General features: G+C 52.5%; 1 long non-coding RNA gene across 2 annotated transcripts in view; it reads left to right on the top strand.

The window, feature by feature from the left end:
- Positions 1-20,487, top strand: part of LOC112315356 (uncharacterized) — a 222,630-nt gene that overhangs the window by 59,157 nt on the left and 142,986 nt on the right. For both annotated transcript variants that reach the window (XR_006652845.3, XR_008427527.1), the window contains exon 2: positions 3,055-3,416. This is a non-coding gene — a long non-coding RNA (uncharacterized lncRNA). The remainder of the gene's footprint in view (positions 1-3,054; positions 3,417-20,487) is intronic.

Raw genomic sequence — 20,487 nt, 5'->3', positions numbered from 1 at the left:
GCGTCTCACAGCACAGACTAGTTCGGCCTGTCTGTGAATTTAATATAAACAACATCACATGCACTCCCCTGTGTCTGTCTTCTCTCACTCAAAAGTAGGTTTGTGGGACGTATTCCTATGTCGCACGCAGTGGGAGGTCATCCTGATTGCTCTGTGGTATTCCATGGGGTGCGTGTGTTTAAAATCCACGCCGCACTGATGAGCATTCAAGCAGTTCCCCGTGTTTGGCTGTTATGAGTAGTGAGTGCTGCTCTGAACCCGCTAAGACATGCCTTTCAGTGAACACTTCTGTGAGTTTATACACAGCAACGGGCCTGCTCGGTCACAGGGTATGCCCATGTCCAGCTTCAGTGGGCAGTGCAGAACACTTTCCCAAAGCGGCTGTTTGTCTGTCTTCAGAATGCCTGTCCATCCGCGTGTATGGGAATTCCACTTTCACATCAGAACCAGTTTTGCTATTGTCTGTCTTTCTTATTTCGGCCGAACCGTTAACGAAAGAGCGCATGACCTGAAAGGAATCCCATCCCACCGCAATGGAAAGGGCTTCTCCAGAGAGGGTTCCCTTCGGTGACCGTGGACGTCGTGTGCGGCATGCTGCATCCTGCGTTCTGGCAGGGGGAGCCCGTGGTGGGCCACCTCCTGGCCCGAACCTCAGTGCTCGCTGCCTGGCCTCGGTTGGGGACCACTGCTTTGCTGCACTAATACCCAACAGAGCATGTCCCAATTCTTCCCCAGGTGACGGAGCTGTAATGGACCCGACCCGACAAAACAAACTTGGATTCAGACTTGCCTGGGGGCCTCAGTAAATATTTAACACACTGCGACCCCCATTCTCTCTGCTGCCAGGAGCTGGGGCCATTGTGATAAGCCCCTGTCCTCTGCCTGCTATAGGCAGCCCCTGGCCGCTGACTGGGCTCCAGGCCTGACATCCTGCAGTGAGGCTGTCGTGGCCTGGCAGCTCCTGGTGTTTGCTCGTGGGGCTGAGGGTGGCTACTTGAGCTCCCAGTCTGTGTCCGGCAACATGCCCAGGGCTTTGTGTTGATTACTTTCTGTAACCTCACAGCAGTTTCGTGAGGTAGATTTGATTTGCCTCCATTCTGCCGTTGAGGAAGCTAAACGGTTTCCCCAGAGGAACCTGGCTAGTAAATTTGGTAGTTTGACCTCAAACTTTATTGTTTGAACCCACATACTGTATCTTTCTCTTTGAGCTGATGTTTAAACATTTAAGCTTCCTTTTGAGCTCTTCTTCTCTTGGCCTAAGAGCTGTGTCAGGGGGGTTTACTTGGGACAAGGGGAGCCCACCCTGTGACCCCTGGTCATGAAGAATGATTAAAATGGAGGATGGGTGCCCTCTGGGATGGCTGCCATGAGCAGTGGGTCCCCAAAGATGTCTCTAGTCCCCAGACCCTGCGAAGAGGTTATCTTACGTGTGTACAGGGACTTTGCAGACACGATTCAGGTTCGTGTCCCTGAGGTGGAGAGGTTATCTCGGGACATCTGGGTGGGCCCAAGGTGATCACATGGGTTCTTAGAGGTGGAAGAGGGAGACAGAAGGTTACTGAAGGAGACAGGAGGATAGAAGTGGGTTGGAGAGATGCTGTGTTGCTGTATTTGAAGGTGGGGGAAGGGAGGCCCAAGCTGAGACATCTGAGAGCAGCCTCCGGAAGCTGGAAAAAGCAAGGGAACAGTTTCTCGTAGGGCCTCCGGAGGGAACAGGTCTGCCGGCACCTCGATTCTAGCTCAGTAAGAACTGTATCAGCTTCCTGACCTCCAGAACTGTAGGATCACACATTTGCGTTATTTTATCCCACTGAGTATTTGAAAATTTGTTATTGCAGCAAAATGTCATTGACGACAGTTGGTATAATGGTCGAGCTCATAGGCTTTGGGGCTAGACCGCCTGATTTCCAGTTTTGTTCTATGATTTTCTAGCTGTGTGATCTTGGGCAACTTGCTTACCTTGCCTGGGTCTCCTGTTCCTCCTCTCTAAAATTGGGATAAGGAGAGTTTCTGATACATAGGGGTGTTGTGAGGACCAAATGAAGATTCTGTGCATGCAAAATGCCTGGTTGTGAGTTTTAGGGTCCAAGTTTGGGGCAGGCATCTCTCACTAGTAACGAGAGGGGGCGGATCAGGGTGCAGACTTGGGAGACAGACTGGCCTCAGATTCAGGCTCTACTCTTACTGGTTTGGAGCAAGGAAGTTAGCTGTCTGTGCCCTGTTCCCTCATCTGGAAAATAGGCAGGAGTTCCAGTGTGGCTCGGGGTTTGTATCCGATGGTGGCCAGAGCTTTTAGCAGGGTGAGTTACAGGCACTCCGAGAAGGGCAGTTACTGTTATCAGCGGGTGGCTGGTGATGACTGGTGGGCCTCCAGCCCATGCCTTGTGGGTCCATTTGTTCTTCAGTTATCACTGTAATAACTTTAGTGCACTGGGTCGGGAAATATAAGTATCCCCACAGAGCTGAACAGTACCTAGTAGGCGCTCAGTCATTGCTGAATGAATGAATAAAAAAGGGAACAGGCCCCAGGCCCGCCCTGAGGAACCTCTCAGTACAGGACAAGGCTTGGAGCCGCGCCAGCGCCAGCACTTTGCGGCAGTCTTTAAAAAGAAACAAAACAAAGTATGACTTCCTACCAGCTGACCCAAAACCCCCTCCGCTCACTGTCTGGACCTCTCAGCCCTGCAGAGCTGTGTGGAAGGTCTGGCTGAGCTGTTAAGTCCCTGAGCCAGTCCTCCGAGCTTTCTGGAACTTTCTCTCCTCATCGTTATAATGGACATACCTCAGCCCCCTCTGTCCTGCCAGGGTAGTTCTGAGAAGCCCTGTGCAGTAGAAAGATCTTCTGAGAAATCTGGTGCCCATGGGAGGTGACGCTGCCCTGTGGGTCCCTGGTCTGCCACCTTACCTCCATTTGGGTATCAGAGCTATAGGGTGTGATTTTTAGAGAGTTCCCCTCTAAGTATATTAGGGACAAATATAAAGAAAGGAGAATAACCAATTACTGCTCTGGCTTCATGATTATAACAAGATTTTTTTTTTTTTTCTTGTGCCCAGGCCTGATCTTTTGACCAGAAAGGAATTAAAAGGATACCCTTCCTGATTGGTGGCCGTACCTGTCTACTGCATGGAGCTTCATTCAAGGATTTTTTGAGCCATGTGGATTTACAGTGATATTCAGCTGCCTGGGGAATAACGCTGGTGGAGGAACCGTCCCTGGAATTACACACACCTCGCATGTTTCTGGATGCTAAAGGTGGTGTTGAGGAAGGCCCTGGCTGAGTGCCTCGTGGATTCCTGCAGCCTGGATGCTCAAGGGGGATGGAGGACCACAGCTTCCTGCACAGGCTGAGCTCTTACCTCGGACAGGAATGTTTGGTTGGGTCTTTCCAGACCTCTGTGGAGACTCCGTGGGAAACGTAAGTCCCGCCTCATGTCTCAGGTGCACTTATCTCATGTGTGCCTGTCAAGCACTCACTTGGGCTTTATAGGTGACTCTGTCCTGGCTGGGGTACCTTACTTGATGTGGCCGGCCCTCAAAAGGAGCTGGCATTGAATGAGCTCACCCTGTGTGTCTGGCTTGGTGCTAGCCCTCGTGGGAGACAGATGGCAAAAGAAGGTGCGTCCTGGGAGCCACCGGTTTCCCTTGCTGACATGTGTCGTCGCATTCATCAGCTTCATTGAATTTCCTGGTTTTTGTGTCTGCCTCCATCTTGCACACTGTAAGTGCCTTGAAGGCCAAGGCCTGTTCTGCCTGGCTCTGTGTCTCTTGAGACAGAGCCCAGTGCCTGGCGCATACAGTGCTTCTGCAGAAAGGGTGAACTGAGACAGGACTGTTAATGAAGTGAGACACCAGAGAGTAAATAGGGAAGGTAGCATTAGGGGGCAATTCCTTGGCTCCATGCTTAGAGTTAGAAACAGTCGGATGTCAGCAGGGTGGCTCTGGAGCCTAAGGACCTGGGTTTGAGGATCTCACCTGTACCTCCTGTGTGACTCTGGGGAAATGACTGCTGGACTCCTCGCTCTTCTCTGTTCCATGAGAGTGAAGTAATGTCATACTTCACAGGGTTGGTGTCGAGGATCGCAGCATCGGGTGCACTGTGCCGACAGCCTGTGTCAGGCCTGGCACTCAGCAGGCACTGGGCACTTGATGGGGGTGGGGCTCACTGTTGCTTGGGGGAAAGCTTCCTGGGAGAGTAGGTGTCGCTTGGGCCTTGAGAGCCTTTCTGAGCAGAGCCAGGGGGGCTGTGCTAGACTTTGAACTGGGCGCTGCCAATTGGCATGGGCAGTCGCTCAAAGGCCACAGTCCTTGGAGCCCGTGGGAAGGCGGAGTGGCAGCTCAGTAGCAGGTGAGGGAGGGGACAGCTGGACTTGAACTTGGCAACAAAGGCTTGTGGCGTGGTTCTGCTGTTGACAAGCAGGACGACTGCCCTGCCCCCCTGGCCCCCCACCGCCCGTGTCCTGACTTGGCAGCTGTGAGGTTGGTGGCTCTGGGGACGTTGCCTTAGTGTTGGGCTATCCACAGGAGAGTGGCAGTTCAAACAACCAGTGTCCATGGGCCCTCTCAGGTCCTCTGGAGCCACCTGGCACTGGACTGCCAAGACTACACTTGGGGTGAGGCCTGGAGTTCAACTTCAGTTGGGTCCCCAGGTCCCCTCCTGCTGGTGGCACCGCTCAGAAGGCCTTTCCCTGACCTCCTAATGGAAATGACGGCCCCCTGGTTATTCCACCGTGTTCGACTCACAGTTCCTGGATGGATGGGCTGTGAGAGTACACTCATTGGTGCAAGGTGTCCAATTTCTTGTCTTTGAGAGTCATCTCTAGAGTCATCTCTCTGAGGTCAGGAAACATGATAATCTTGCTCACAGGCTAAACACATAGTAGGCGTCTTATTTACTGCATCGTAGTTAATTACTCTTTGTGGTTTCCTTTCAGTGGCTTCCATGAAAAGGACAGACAAAAGGGAAACACTTTCCTTTGTAGCATCTATAAAACCGGCCCGACAGTCCCACTCGGTGGACGATGGTGTGCCCATGCGACAGTTGAGAACTTTAAGGCTTTGGGAGGCCATGTAACTTTCCCAAGGTTATTCATGCAAGCCAGAAGGCAGAGCAGGAAGCCAAGAAGGGAGTGTGTGTGTTTGTATTTGTGAGTGTGTGCTGAGCACTGCCAGCTGTGAGATGCTCTTGGGGTTCTTAGAACTGGGTGCCCTCTTTGTTGTCCTGGGGAGAAGGATTTTTCATAAGACCTCAGTCCCCCACTGGGTGATGGGGGCAGGCACTGTACTGGCCTGGGGATGCAGTGGGGTTGGCATCACAGTCCAGCCCTGGAGGCTCCTGGTCTTCCTGGAGCCCATGCCCTTGGGTGAGTGATGGGTGCTATGCTCATTGCTCTGTGGCCAAGCAGGTCAGGGAGAGGAGCTGTGCAAGCAGGCCTGTTGCAGGTGTGGGGAGTTGTGGAGTTGTGGAAGGCTGGCAGGTTTAGCTGGGCTTGCAGTGGTGGACGGGCCTGTCCTAAGGTTGGGAGCAGCTCCACTGGAAAAGTGAGTTGGGGGCACCGAGTCCCAGCACTGCCCCTTCCGCTTCTGCCTCGCAGGGCTCTGGCACCTCTTCTTGCCATCTCCCCCCTCACTCCCGCTGTGGCCTCTGCACCCTCACTTATCACATGCCCCACAGCCCTGGATTTTCTCCTGTTATCGGTTACTCCCTAGAACAACCCTGTTGTAGTGGTCCTGGTTATCTTCTGCTCCTCCCAGGAGGGCCAGGGTGGGCTTGGGCACCAGAAGGCACACAGTGGTCACAGTGAGAGATGAGACTCCCACTCCCCCTCCCTTCTGCTTGGTCTGAGCACTGGCCCGGTGTCTGCATGGGCGCCCCTTCTGGACAGTGAGGGAGCAGTAATCACCATGCAATCACCATTTATTAAGCCAATCTCTGTGCAGGGCAGTCAGCAGACATTATTCTGTTCCATGCCCAGAATAGACCGATGGGGTAGGCACTATTTTATGGGGTTCTTTTTTAGTGTTGAAGTAACTGGAGCACAGAGAGGCAAAGCGGGTCTCCCCAGGGCACAGGCAGGATTTGAAAACAGTTCTTTCTGATTCCACAGTCACTTGAGGTGTATCCCTTTCTCCCTTCTTGGCCCCCAGGGGCTGTGTGACCTTAGGCAGATTACCTTTCTCCTCTGGACCTTTTTACCCTCACTGGCAGGAAAACTGTCTACTTTCTCTTCTTACTTGAGACAGGTCTTGTAGGAGCACTGGGACACTTACCCTGGGACACGGTTGTTGGAAGAGTGTGGCCTCTGGAGCACAGCCGCATCGCACAGTCTGAGTCCGTGGCTAAGCCGGAGTAGGAGGGCGAAGGCTGACCGATTGGAGTGCACACCAGCCTCTCTGCTCTGTCCAGGGAGAAGCCTGGCAGCTTTCTGGGTCTCTCTGACCCTGTTTCTTCGCATATAAAGGGGGGGGTGGGGTGCATGCACCTCTCCAGGTCGGAAGGTTAACCGGGCACATCCAGGCATTCATAAACACTGGCCAGGGAGCGACCGCCTGGCTATCATTGAGCACCCTCAGTCTCCAGACTCAGCCTGGAGACTGAGTCATAGCCCTCCTCTCATGGGGACCCTTTGCAAACTCCAGGGGCCCCAGGTACCCCTGTGGGAGCAAAACACACCGATGTTTTGAAGCTTTGCTCTTTTGTAGCCGGGTGACCTTGCACCAGTTCATGAACCTCTCGCAGCTGCGTGCACTTCGTCTACCAAATCGGGACCATAACGCTGCTGAATCTCCAGTTCTTCCCCTAGTGTGGCCGGCTGCTGTATGCTCTCTGAGTGTCAGTTCCCCCCAGGGGGGCCTTGTGGCTGCTGGTGGCTGCTGGCCTCCTCCCTCCCTCAGCCCAGGAGGCTGTGGCCCGGCTTTTCCATCTGGAGCCCCAGGGTGTGAGGACTGCAGCCCCCTCCTCCTGGGTGAGTGCTGAGTGTCAGAAGTCTTGAGAAAACACTGGCCCATGGAATTCCAAAGTTAATGAAGGGAGCAGATTCCAGGAGGGTCTCTGCTTGACCTCCTACCCTTCTCCAACCCAGTTTTATCCCTGAGTGAGTTTGGAGGCCATTGAAGATTTACGGCAACTGCACGTGGAACTCTCTCGGTAGTGGGGCAGGATGGTGGCAGGAACCCCGGGCCAGAGTGGGTGAGTGTGAGCCTCTCCCCTAAGGTGCCTGGTTAGCCAGAGAAAGGCACAGGGAACAACCCAGGCGGACAAGGCAGGCCGTTTTGGGAGAAGGGGAGAATATGTGAACTAGTGAGGGGATGATCCTCTGCTCTGCAAAGGAGGGGCAGAGTAGGGGGCTGGGGGAGAGGTTTGAAAGAAGACCCAGTTGCCTTCAACCAACAAGCAAAAAACAAATCTCTTTTTCACTTATTCTGACCTTAGGGCCCAAGAGGCTCTTCCCACAGGGCTGGTGGAGTCAGGTAAAGAGACCCGGCTTTTGGTGACTGATACAATTTCAAGTACACTCTCTGCCCTGGGCTCATAGGCCCTTCATGGGAAAGGCCTGTGTGAGTGTGTGTTTCTGTCTGCCCTGGCTGCTCTCTCACCTGTCTCCTCCATGGGAAGTGGGTTATTTCCTGCGATGGGTGTGGGAAGGTTTTGTCTCCTTTCTTTGTCTTGTCAAAGTCCTTTTGCAGGGCAGTTGCTTGGGGTAGGGGGCTTTCCCTCCCCTCTATCTGCCACCATCGATGCCACCCATCATATGGGGTGGGCGTTCTGGGGAGAGGGGCTCAGCTCCACTGATTACCAGGAACTGCCCTGACCTGACCCTCCCCCCTGGAGGCTTATCTGGCTCTAACCAAAGAGCAGCTGCTGGTGGTGAGGTTTCTGAGTCACTCAGAAGTTCTGGATTGGGTTTAGCGGGAGGCGATGACATAAACAAATAAACATTAGCCAGGACCAGCTCCCAGCTCTCAGCTCACCTGGGGCCCTGCAAACTCTCTGTTGCCTATTCAAAGGATGCTCATGTCCTTCATAAAAAAGGACTTTCCTGTTGGGGAAATGTTCCCGAGAGGTTGTTGGGGAAAATCAAGGGCTACAGAAGTCCCAGGGCTTCCTGGCTGTGTGACCTTAGGTAGGATGCTTGGCTTCTCTGGGCCTTTATTTACTCTTCTGTGAAGCCAGGTTTTTGTGAAAATTAAATCACCTGAGGCAAGAAACCTGGGCCCTTGTGAGTCCTTGCCTCCGAACTTGACACATAGTGAACCCTGAATCTAAGTCAGATTTGCAAGTCATTGCTTTTGTGACTCTCCTGTTTTCCAGTTATTGAGTCAGCTCAGGCAATTCCTGGGACTTCTCTAAGGCTCCAGCTCATATTTCAATGAGGTGGCCGTCCTTGCCTTGTGCCACTCACGCGCTTGTTGAGAGGACCAAATGAGTCATCTCTGGGAAAGTGCCTGAGAGCTGGACTGCACTGGCTTCAAGGAGCCAGGCGGGATGGCTGTGGCTGATCCCTCAGTGAGGGAGTGTGCTGGGGGCCCCGGGGATGGGGGCCAGCACATTGCTCAGGGTTAAGGCCAAGCAGCAACAGACTGCTGAGGCATGTTCAAGATGCAGGCGCCTGCCTTCCTTTACAGTGGCGGAGCGCAGGGCAGCCTGAGTGTTCCCAGGTCTCTGCTTTCCTCTGTCCTTCAGATGGGCCTGCAGAACCTGTGATCGGGTTTAGGGGTCAGTTCTTTGCATAATGCAAATTGTTGAGATCGGAAATGGAAAACAAGAAGCCTCAAAGGGTCATTTAACCCTTATTTAACAAACGTTAAAGGATGTGGCATGTTCGCTTTGCATCATTGCTTCTGAAGAAATTTTTTAAAAAAGAAAGGTACAGTGAAGTCCATGGACCCTATGCTCCCATTCCATTTTCTTCCTTTCATAGAAGTGCTGTTCTCCCGAACTTGGACTGTAATAGGTCATGTTCTTGCACCTTTTTTACAAATCTGTTTGGAGGCCACTTGTTACACTGTTTTGTGTGTTTAAAAATTCTGATGCAGGTGACATAGTGGAAGTGTGTGGTGACCGCAACTGGCTCTGCTCATTGTGCATTAAGTTTGGGTGATGCCACTGCCCTGTTTGTTCCTTCATGCCCCTCGTGATGGATTTTGGGTTGTTTCCAGGTTTTTGCTGTTGTAAACAGTGCCAGGGTGAGCTTCCTTGCACATGTCCCCAGGGGCACAGGTGGGTGCCCCCAGGGGCACAGTGCGCAGGGAATGCACACTTGCAGTCTTGCGGGAGGTTGCCACACTGCTGACTGGTTGGAATGAGCTGTTTACTGAGGTGTCTCCCTGTGAGCCTGTGAACTTGAAGGCAGGGGTATGATGCTGGCGGCTGTATCCCTAGGCTGGGTGGGCAGTGTTGGGTACCAGTACCAGCTCATTGCATGCTTGAATGGGGTGAATTCTGCGGGGGAGGTGAGGCAAGCACCAAGGGCAGGACCAGAGGCAGGGTGCAGAAGGAGCCGTGTGGAGGTGTGTGTGGAGGTACCCTCTGCTGAAGCAGCGCTTGGTCAGCAGAGAGAAAAATCCACGGGCATGGTGGAGAAATTGATGCTGAAGGATAACCATGAGGGGTCAACAGCAACATCTAAGCCTGGATGGGTGGATGTCACTAGGCCAGTTCTAAAGGTCCCAGGGACCATTGCTGGGTGGAGTGGGGGGGAGCTGGAGGAGGCTGAGCTAGTGCTGTGTGGAGAGCTGAGGAGCATACGGCGGGGAAATGGGGGTGAGAGGCTGGGTTGAGAGCTTGGGGCTAGGGTAGAATCCTCCCCCACCCTTACTGAGGACCTCGGCTACTCAAATGTCGCCATGATGGGGGACGGAGAGTCACCAGGACCACTGTAGAAGCCAGTCTCAGCCAGGAATGGAGGTTTCCAGCAAAGCCTGCAGCTCAGGAGCCTGAAAACCAAGCAGGTGGGTCAGCAGCTGGGCCGTTTGGAGACGGCCTGCAGAGGGAGTGACTGGAAGGAAGCCCGGTGTTGTGGGAAAGCTGAGAGAAGCAACAGAACCAGAGGGCATCACACAAACACAAAGCTGAGAGTTGTTTTTGTCTTTAAAAAAATATGATTAGAAATGGAAAATTTGGGTTTGGCAATGGGAAAATAATTGTGTTTATACTCTGAAATTGCCTCTTTCTCTTCTGATGTGAATGTTTACCCTCATGATAAAACTAATATGAGGACTTTGGAGAACATTCAGAATGTATGGACGTATATACAGTGTTGAAAAAAGTCCCATGACCCTCCACTGAGGAGCCCTCCTCTTCCCCCCCAGCCCCCGTAACCTTTGTAATAATGACAGCTCCTGTGAGTAGGAGGGCCAACAGGTCCTGGGGGGTCTGGGGCTTTCCTAGTTTCAACACTGACCATTCAGCTCCTGGGCAGACTGCAGTGGCTGTCACCTCACTTATGAGATCACTTCTAGCAGGACAGTGAAGCCGTTTGACAGCCTGTAAAGCATTGTCAGTAGTCATGTGCTTCTTTGGCTTCAGCTGCGGGCAGGGCGTGTGCGAGTCCACAGGCAGTGGAGGGACTGTGGGGTCAGTGCCCATGGACAGCTTGGGTGCAATGTAGGGAAGAGAAGAGGAGGGAGTGTTGGAAGTACTTTGCCTTGTGGCTGTAACGTGGGGATTTGAGGGTTTCTTTCCCCTGGTGGGTGATCTGGCTTTGCAGGCTGGGACCAGGAGAGACCTTGGTCCAAATGCTATGTTTGACAGTGAACCCTGCCCCCACCCCAATACAACACTGGGACCCCCAAGGGATGAGTCTCTTTCTGTGGCCAGCCTTCCTTTACAGTGGTATTTGGTACTAAAGCCCTAACCCCAAATGCAATGGTATTTGGATGTTGGGCCTTTCAGAGGTAATTAGGTTAGATGAGGCCCTGAGAGTGGCCCTGGCGATGGGGATTAGTGTCCTTGTACAGAGAAAGACAGAGATCTTAATGCGTGCACACCAAGGGAAGGTCCATGAGCACACAGTGAGGAGAGAGCACACAGTGAGGTGACAGCTGTCTACAAGCCAAGAAGCAGGCCCTCAACACGCACAGGGTCTGCTGGCGCCCCAGCCTGTGGAACCATGAGAAATAAATGTCTGTCTGAGGCCACTGTCTCTGGTATTTTGTTACAGCAGCCTCAGCAGACTGAGGCAGCCTCTGTGCGAGAGGTTTTGAGGTTTAAATGAGATACTCGAATGCAGCATTTAGCGCAGAACCCAGCCCGCACCACGGATTCCCTGAATCTTGGCCATCGTTCCGGCACCACGTTACAAGTGACCTCCGTGGATCAGAGAAGGTCTGGAGCTTGCTGACGTCACACAGGCACTTTGTTGCAGCTGTCAGGATGGGGTGGGCCCTTCTTCTTCCAAATGCCCTTCTCACCCTGCTTTCATGGACCAACCTAATGACCACCTGGGTTCGGCCCTTCCTGTAAAAGGCTTGAGAGCAAGACAAGAAAAAATGCCCGGCTGCTGCTGGCAGGGTTAATTAAGCCATTCCTGGGGTTTCACTTGCTCTCTAGTTAGCACCAAGATAAATGCCTCCACATGGCTTTGAGGTTTCCAGCTAACATTGCATTTTGAATTCAGACAGCACTGGCATTTCTCATCTTCCTGAGAATGATAAGTGGTTAGATAGCAACAAAGATAGTGGTGAAAGGGACATTTAGGGGAGATTCAGGCTCTGCTGAGTGGACCCTTTGGTGCGATGAGTGGGTGAGAAGGGGCTATGGACGCATCTGATGTCCTGGGGGGGTGTTGAGATGAGAGCGGCAAGGTGGGGGTGGGGGGAGCAGGGACTTTGTTATGCTTCCTGGAAAAGCCAGTGCTTTCTTTATGTTTCTGTGGTATGCCGGAGTCTTGCTCCTGTTCATTCTGTCGGATGTCACAGTCTCAGGCATAGTGTCATAGAGGGCATTGTTGATGGCACGGTGCTTGTGTATTTCTTCCTTTATTGAATGCCAGCCATATGCCAAAATTTACATAATCCTCCCAGGCACCCCAAGGGGTAAATGCTGTCTGACTCTCACATGATAGGTAGGTAAGGTCTAGGCTATGATTCCAGGCATCCCTGGGACTCCTGACCATGTTCCAGAGGCTCTCTGCTCCCTACCCCAGAAATGTCCAAACCCATTGCGCTTAATGCCAGGACTCTGGGCCAGATGGACGGGGCGAGGGGGCGGGGGGGTTGCTCCGGGAGGCTGGGTCTTTGAGCCTGATGGAAATGACACTCGCCTGCTATATTTACATTCCTCGTTCCCCTGCAGTGTCTCCGGAAGTCATAACCCAGTGGCCAGCACAGTGGGGGATGACAGGAAGTCATACCCCAGCGCTATTGGCTTGCTGGGTACGTGTTGGTCTGTGGCCATGGGTGAGGCGGGAGGGGCGGGAGGGGCGGGTAGGTCTGGCAGAAAGGAAAAATAAACTACAAACAGTTCAGACCGTATTGTTTTGTGGACGGATTCCTGGATTATTACACAGGGACTTAGATGACCATATTTAGGTCAGGAAGCCTAGGCTGCAGAAAGACAATGTGGAATCTCTATATTTTTCCACAAAGTCATCACCAAAGACCCTGTTTTCTAAGTTATCACCTTAGAGATTGCAGATTTTGGATTTCCCAAGCTAAGGAAGTGTGGAGATTGTGAAGAGGGGGTGGGGGAAGGAGGGGTGGTAGCTGAGGAGGAGGAAGGCAGGAGTGTACACTCAGCTCCTTCCTGATTAAGCTCCTCTCCCAACCGCGAACAAGAGCCTCATTCATGTGGCTGCAGTGGCCTCCCTCTCCTGGAGTTGAGTCCCACGCCTTCCCGGAACTGAGGAGGAAATTCCATTTTACTTGCACTGTGGCCGTGCGTCCTTCATTCCATTCTCTGTCTTGATATTTGTGGCTGCGTCATCTTTTTGGAATTTGCCCTTTCTCTTTCTTCTTCTGGGTACTGTGTCCAGGCAACCTGTAGCCAACTCCACGGAATACAACCAACTCTCAGTCTTCCACACACAGTCGTTTCGGGAGCCCTGGGCTTCATATTGTCAGGGCAATGGGTGGTCTGGAGCACTGGTCCTCGTCACTTGTGCCCACACTTGCGTCCATCCATCCTTTAGGACTCCGTGTTCAGTTTCTAAACCATGGTGGGACCGCTGGCTAGAAATTCCCATGGTCTGGACTCTTGAGATGGATCTCAGCATGACTGCTGGCTTCCTGGCTGGCCGGAGGCTGATGAGAGGGGCCTTGGATTGTAGGTGGAAGAGCCATCTGCATCACCCGTAGTGATGAGAGAGAGGGAGACAGAGAGGGAAGGAGGGAGGGCTGGGCCATGCTTGCTTGCAGAAGCTCTGACCGAAACACCACAGTTGAAGAGGATTCTGGGAAGTGATGGGGATGTGAGCTTTACTGCAGCCCCCCATAGTTCCCCAGCTCCAGGCCTGTGCTCAGAGAGCCTAGAGCAGGCTGGACCCAGACACCCCTCGCCTTCCACCTGCACTGAACCACCCAGTGGCGCAGAGGAGGCTGGACAGGCAGGACTCCCAGAACTGGGGGTGACCTCCCCCTTTTGTTTCCAACCTGTGCTCAGCTCCCCTTGGTAACTGCTCCCTCTTGGTGACAGCCATGTTCCTTTGTTCTGGACATCGCTCTGGCAGGCCTGTCATTTGCGTGGGTCCAGGTGCGTCTGTGTCGGGAGCTCTCCAGACAGCTGCAGCCAAGTGCACCTGAGCATGGTTTCTCCCACCTGCACAACACAGCCGAGGGGCCGCTGCTCTGATTCCCGGCACTTAACCTGCCAACTTTGCAAAGCCTCTTCAGCGCCAAGTCCAGAGCTGAGATTCACCCAGAGTGGTCACTCCAGCTGCCACGAACTGCAGGTGTCCCCAGAGGAGACCCCAGCCACCAGGGACAGGCTACCATGCACCAGGCTCTGTATGGGGCTCCTTGGTTCTTACCATGCACTACAACCCCTGTTTCCCCATCTTACAGAGGAGGAAGCTGAGGCCCAGGGAGATTGAGAAACTTGCCCAAAGGCACAGCTACAGAACCAGAGCTTAACCCCAGCTGCATCTGGAGCATGCTCGTGCTGCTCGGGGATGTTGAGCTTCTGTGGTGTGACCAGCGGTCAGGCCTGCGGGTGACATCCTGGCTCCTTTCGGGCCTCAGACTCCTCTTATCTTAGGCGAAGACAGAAAGAGCAGCTTTCCTTTCCATTAACTGTTTTAACCGAACCTCACCGCAGGTTTCGGGTGGTGCTGGTTTCATGATGGATAAAGAATGGGTGCGGCTCAGTGCCTGGAGGTAGCAGATGGGGAGGGGGTTAGGGCTTAACTGGCTTTTGGAGGAGACCTGGATTCGAGCGCCCCTTGTTACGGGAACCTTTGGGCTGTGTCTCCCCTTCCTCGAGAGGACCCTGTTTTCCTCAGATCCTTGCAGTTAGAGCATTTGGGGGCAGTTTAGACTAGGGTGGGACTGCTTGCTTTACTGAAGGTAGACAAGATAACAGCTAGCTGAATTTCTGAGCAGCACCAGGCGTCTTCTAAGTGGCTTATAGGTGTTACTCATGTAATGCTCACAACTACCCTATATGATAGGTGCTGTGTTAACAGCACTCCCATCTCACAGAAGGGCTCAGAGGAGTTAAGTCCTCTGCCAAAGATCCCTCAGCAAGTAAGTGGTCGAGTGGGAGAAGCTGCTGAGCTCATGCAGGCGAGCACTCTGTGGGCTGTGGCACTCCACCACGGGAAGGACAGCCCGCCTTCTTGCGCTGACGTGTCCCCTGTGCTGTCCCGTGGCCGTCTGGGGGAGAAGGTTGATTAGCCCCTTTGTGAGAGACAAGGAAAGAAAGGCTCTTCACACTTGATCCCACTGAATTCTATGGAGATGGACCAGGCCCCATCATTCCCATTTTACAGATGAGAACGTGGGGCCTCAGGGCACACGTTTTGCAGTGGCACAGACAGAAGTGGAACAGGGGGTCTGCCTGAAGCCGACCTGGTCGCTTTCCTATACTCCTCCTCAGCAGCACAGAAGGCTTAGTTTTGCTTTGCCTCAGATTCTCAACTCACATAGGAGCTGTGTTAAGCCCCGTGGGTGCACCGTACTGGCTCCAATGAGCCAACTCTGTGTTCTTTCATGAGACGCCTGCCCTTTGCTTTCCGTGTACACACGTCCTCCGTGGTCAGGTTCACTTTGGCACCTGCCTGCGAGGGTCTTTCCCGACACAGACTCCTCATGTTTCTCACAAGGAGGAAAAACATTGTAGCGGAAGATGAGGGTTTGAGTCACCATTCTGCTGGGTGACCACAGGTGAGTCTCTTAAACTCCCACTACCTCGGTTTCCCTAAATGTGCAGTGAGAGAGCGTGGGAACGCCCATGCTCTGGTTGGGTTGTTGGTTGCTCATTGGATTGAATGTATCCACATCAGGGAAGTGCTTTGAGAATAAAAAAGCAGACTTGACACGAGTGATGGGGGTGATCAGTCCTGGAATAAAGCCCAAACTTCTTACATTCTCAGCAGAGAAGAGACCCAAACTCCAAAATCCAGCAGAGGGACACGCGGCCAGTGCTCATCCATGATTCCTTACAAGACCAAGAGAATCAACGAGCAGTGGGGCAGTCGATACCTCAACTGTGGGCTTGGTCCAGATTTCAGACTTCTGATTGTCCTGTGCACACGGAGTTCAGGACTGAACGCACAGTAGGCCATCAGAAAACATTGTCAGTGATTTGTCTGTATTCTTCATAACCAAGCTGGAGATGTGCGATTTCACTCTGGTTTCTGGGTTTTGGCTGCTTTTCCTTTCCTAGCAGCAGGAATTATTTTGCAGGTAGATGGGGTAAAGAAAGACCACTCAGTCAATCCTATTCCTTCCTCCTGCTGAAGAGTCCTGTGATTCAGAAGCAGGAGGACTGGGCTTCGTGGTAGAAATTTGTTGGGCTGTCACCCCCAGCTTGCCTTACAACATGAGAGACCTGCGTGCCATCCTCCCTGTCTGCCTCTCCGTCCTGATTCCGTCACAGTTTTGGGAGTGCGCAGCTGAAGCAGTGCCTCTGCGTGCACCGGTCAGGGGAGGACCGGCATCATTTTGATTCTGACAGCAGGGTGGTTCCCATTTTATTCTTTCCAATCGAGGCTGCCAAAAGCCCTGGGTGTTACTGTGGAGCCACTCACCCTCAGTCACGTGACCTTGGACCAGGCAGCTCAAGTTGGAGTCTTAGTTTTCACAACTGCAAACTAAGGAGCAGGGGTGAGACAGGATCTTGCAAGTCTTTTTGGTCTGAAAGTTCCATGATTTTGGCAACTACAGTGGTGGGTGTGTTTGGTAGTCCCTAATTGCAGCCTCTTCTGTCTCTTTCTTGTTATCATTCCTGTACTTAAGCCATCTAAGCACTTAACCACCTTCCATCTGTCCACTTATCCATTCCTCTCCCCCATTCATCCGTCTCTCCTCCTACCCACCCACACTAAGCAGCCCTTCAGGACCAGGCATTATACTAAGTTCTGAAGACACAGAGGAGATTAAACCAGGGTCCCTGGCCTTAAGAGCTCACGGTTTGTGAGTGGAACATGGATATTGGACGAAAAGTGGAAAAAGAAATGTAGCCAGTGCCAGGGTGCAGAACCCGGGAGCTGGCTGCTGCTCCTGCAGATCCCTTTGAAGAGGACTATGGCCTGCCTTCCGCAACAACGTCAGAACAGGCTTGTCCTGTTTGCAGGGGAGCAGTGCCCAGGATCTCAGAGGCCCCCTTTGATGCTGGAATCTGTGCTGGGAAGTCCTCAATTGCTCGCTTTGCTGGAGAGCAGAGAGAGAAAGGAAGGAGGAGGAGAGAGAGGGCTGGTCAGCTCTCCTGTACATGCTTGCTTGCCCTCCCAAACCTCTGTTTCCTGGGGCCGCAGGCCATGTGTGTGGGAGGTGCACGGCAGTGGCTTGGCTGGCGCAGTGCTCCTGCAGCCAGCCCTGGGGACGGCCGGTCTGTTGGCAGCTCCCTCTCTGTGCAGTGGTGGCAGCTGACTGGACAGACCTCCTCTCTGTCCGGTTAGTCAGCATCCTGCGGCAAAGGGCAGAGTGGAGCCTGTGCAGTGATTCTGAGGGTGACGCTGGCATTTACGCCTTCCCCCGCAAGGGAGATGGTGGACAAAGCAGCTCTTCTAATAAGCAGCCTCTGCTTGCCCTGTAGGAGATGAAAGACTGTGTGTAAAAGTGGGTAATTTGGGGTTTTCCTGATGAAAGCAGTTAACATTTGTTCGGACCTCATGCGCACGGTGGCGGGGCCTTTCATCTCTGCTATCAAAGACAGGCCCGCCTTTGGCCTGCGTTCGGGGCGGGCAGTGTCACCGGAACTGAACTCGGCCGGTGGTAAAATATCAAGGAAATGGTAGAACAACCCTGGAAGGTCTGGATGGAGGAGCAGAGGCAGCGGGCATGTTCTGACTTTGCTGGCGAAGCGGCTTCCCTTCGGTATCAGGTTTTCTGTTGCGGCACCCTCATGTCACGGAAAGAGGGTGCCCTTTGGGGTGAGGTAGTGCTGGCTTTTCCACGGACCGAGTGAACATGTTCTGATCGACATCCCCATTTGTCAGGGGGAATATTCCTACCAACTCTTGCGGCCTTCATAGCTTGTTTCATGTACTGTCTGGAGCCCAGTAGGCCCTCAGGAGTGTTCATTGTCTTCTCAACTAGTGGATGAACTTGACCCACTGCACTTTAGGCACTAGGGCACTGGGCCTGGGGGCTTGCATTACTTATCTATGCTCTCATAAAGAATCCACCACGGAACAGGTTCTCTGTAAATGACAGGCATGTGGCCTGAGGAAGAAAGGAGAGTTTGCTTGTGCCATCTGTACAGTTCATTTAACTTTGCAGTGTGAGTGTGTGTGTGTGTTTGTACAGAGTTAGGTTACGTAAGTTTAGTTCCTGAAACTAGGTCGTACAACCTTTCCCATGTACTTTAGTAACACAGCCAGCAAGTGCTTCAGACTGGATTCATTCACAGAATCCCCGCTGCAGTCCCGCCTAACACCCACAAGATAAGTTGAACCTCTGTTTATAGCGCCCTGACCATCTGTCTGTCTGGTCAGCCCTTGACTGCCTCTGCTGACAGGGTACTCACTGCTGCTGGAAGATGATGTTGGTGGTTCTGATGTTCTTCAGCTGCATCATGGGTGCTTTCTCCCAGCTCTGTGGGTTCTGACTCTCAGAGGGCCCTCAGAGGGGCCATGTCACAGATGACGACAGCTTTCAGGTTGATGAAGGCAGATGCCAAGTCCCTTCTGAGTCTCCTCCATTGGGTTAACCACTTCCCTTGCTGGGGTGTGTTGGTTTCCCTGGCTCCTGTTTAAGGATGCGTTTCAATGAAATAATGGATGTGCTGAGTGTACACCAGTGTCCCCTCCCTCCTGGCACAGCTGCATGTGGAGGACAGGAACGGGGCAGCCGAAGGTAGCGTTTGTGTGTGTGTGTGTTTTGTAAAGCCACCTGCCACCGCACCGCGGGCAGCACCTGGGCTGCTGTAGAGCATGCCCGTTCTAGCACGGCACCGTCTCAGCATATCAAGGAGCTGAATTGGTCCTCTTTGATGCCAATTATTTCAAGAAATCCGGAGGTGACGTCTGCTTCATGGAAGGGATTCAGGTGGCAAAGCCATTTCCTCTTCCTAGGAGGAGCTGGAAGGGTGTTTGTTTAGTGACACTGTGTCAGTTTGTCTGGGTTTCAGCCTTTGGAGGCCAGGTGCTTCTTCCCCGTTTTGTGAAATTGGAGGGTTTGGCCCCTCCCCTGAATGGTAACATTCCAGGCACTGTTGCAGACTGTGGCACAGGGTGGTAGAAAGGACACTAAACCGAGAGCCTGGAGGTCCAGACACTATTATCTCCACTCTGCCTGGAGAGAGTCTGTTCAGGGCCTTCACCCTTTCTGGGCCTCACCTCAGAGGCCCAGGTATGGGTCGGCCTTTCCAGACCTAGCAGTGTGGGTGTTCTGGGTCTCTAGGGAGGTCAGAAAGTAGAAGGAAAGCCCCCAAGGCTTCCCCTGTGAGCCCACCATCCTTTTCTCGGGTTTCTCTCCTTGTCCGTCGTGCTGACTGTCATGCATGCCAGCAGTTTGGGGATTCCTTCCAGCTCCTGCCATTGGTCAGGGGCAGGCGGCAGACCAGGCGCTGGACATAAGAGCATCTATGGACAGGGCTAAATCCAAACCCCTTGACCTGACACCTCTGCTTGCACCTCTGAGCCCAGCCTTGTCGCTTGCCCTCCCCCATCAGCAGGTCACGGTCCAGCCACACAGAGTTAAGGTCCTCCGTATCTGCGTTCCTGCAGACAGATTGCACAGGGCAGCAAAAGCCATCATAAAATGAAAATACGTGCTAATAAACCCATTGCTGACATCCAGCCCACCCACATCCGAGGACAATCAGTCATGTACTAATTGCCAGACGATGTAAACATCTGTCCGTCTAGGGCAGGAGCTGCAGTTACTCTTCGCCGACCTCCGTTTGGCTCCCCCGCTGGACAAACTGATGATGCCCATTCTTTCTGTGCAGCACACCGAGCAGGTCCCCAGGCTCCCTCGGATTCAAAGCTTCGTTCTGCCCCCGACCAGCTAGCTGTGTGACCTTGGACATGTTAAATAACCTCTCTGTGCCTGTACGCTGTAGTTGTAAACTCCGACTAATACTAATGCCTACCTTCCTGGGTGATTAGGATCATTATATGAGTTAATACACGTAAAGGCTCAGAAAAGTGTTTCCTGGCACATTGTAAACACCCATTAAATGTTAACTATTGATATCGGTGTGCCCAGAAGGCTTTTAGGAAATGTTCATTGGATTGGTAATTAAATATTACATAAACTGATGAAAATTGAGTATAAAAAGAGGGCTGTTGAGTGAAAACTATGGTTAGTACTTTGGAAAAAGCAGATAACATTGATTTGCTAAAAAGTTGTCACCAAATCACTTAGGGGCAAAACAGTTGTAAAAAAAAATAGAGGAAAAACATTGTAAAAGTCCAAGGAGCCTGCTGACATTGACCCTTGAACGACGTGGGTTTGAAGTGCGCAGGTCCGTGTGCGCATGGATTTTTAGAAGTAGATGCCTGTCCTGTAACTGAGCTGTATTTGGAATCTGCAGATGCGGAGGGTTGACTTTATAGGCATTGATCTGTGCCCATGGACACAGGGGATGTGAGCATCCACAGATTTCAGTATTTGTGGGGGTTTCGGGAACCAATGCCCCATGGATACCAGGGACAACTCAGTTTTGGGGGAGTGAAGAGTTATATGTGGATTTTTTTTTTTGTATGTGGATTTTTGGCTGGAGTGATTGGCACCTCTAACTCCCAGGTTGTTCAAGGGTCAGCTGTACTTTAATGAAGTGGAAATTACAAATTGTAGATATTGAATTGAGAGCATTTATTTGGCAGCAAAGACAAGTTGCATCTCCAGCCAATGGGCCAAAGAGAGACCTGCCCTTTGATTGG

This window comes from Desmodus rotundus, chromosome 8, assembly GCF_022682495.2.
Source record: "Desmodus rotundus isolate HL8 chromosome 8, HLdesRot8A.1, whole genome shotgun sequence".
Classification (NCBI taxonomy): Eukaryota; Metazoa; Chordata; class Mammalia; order Chiroptera; family Phyllostomidae; genus Desmodus; species Desmodus rotundus.
The sequence above is the reverse complement of the archived record's forward strand: the minus strand, read 5'-3'. Positions and strand labels throughout refer to the sequence as shown.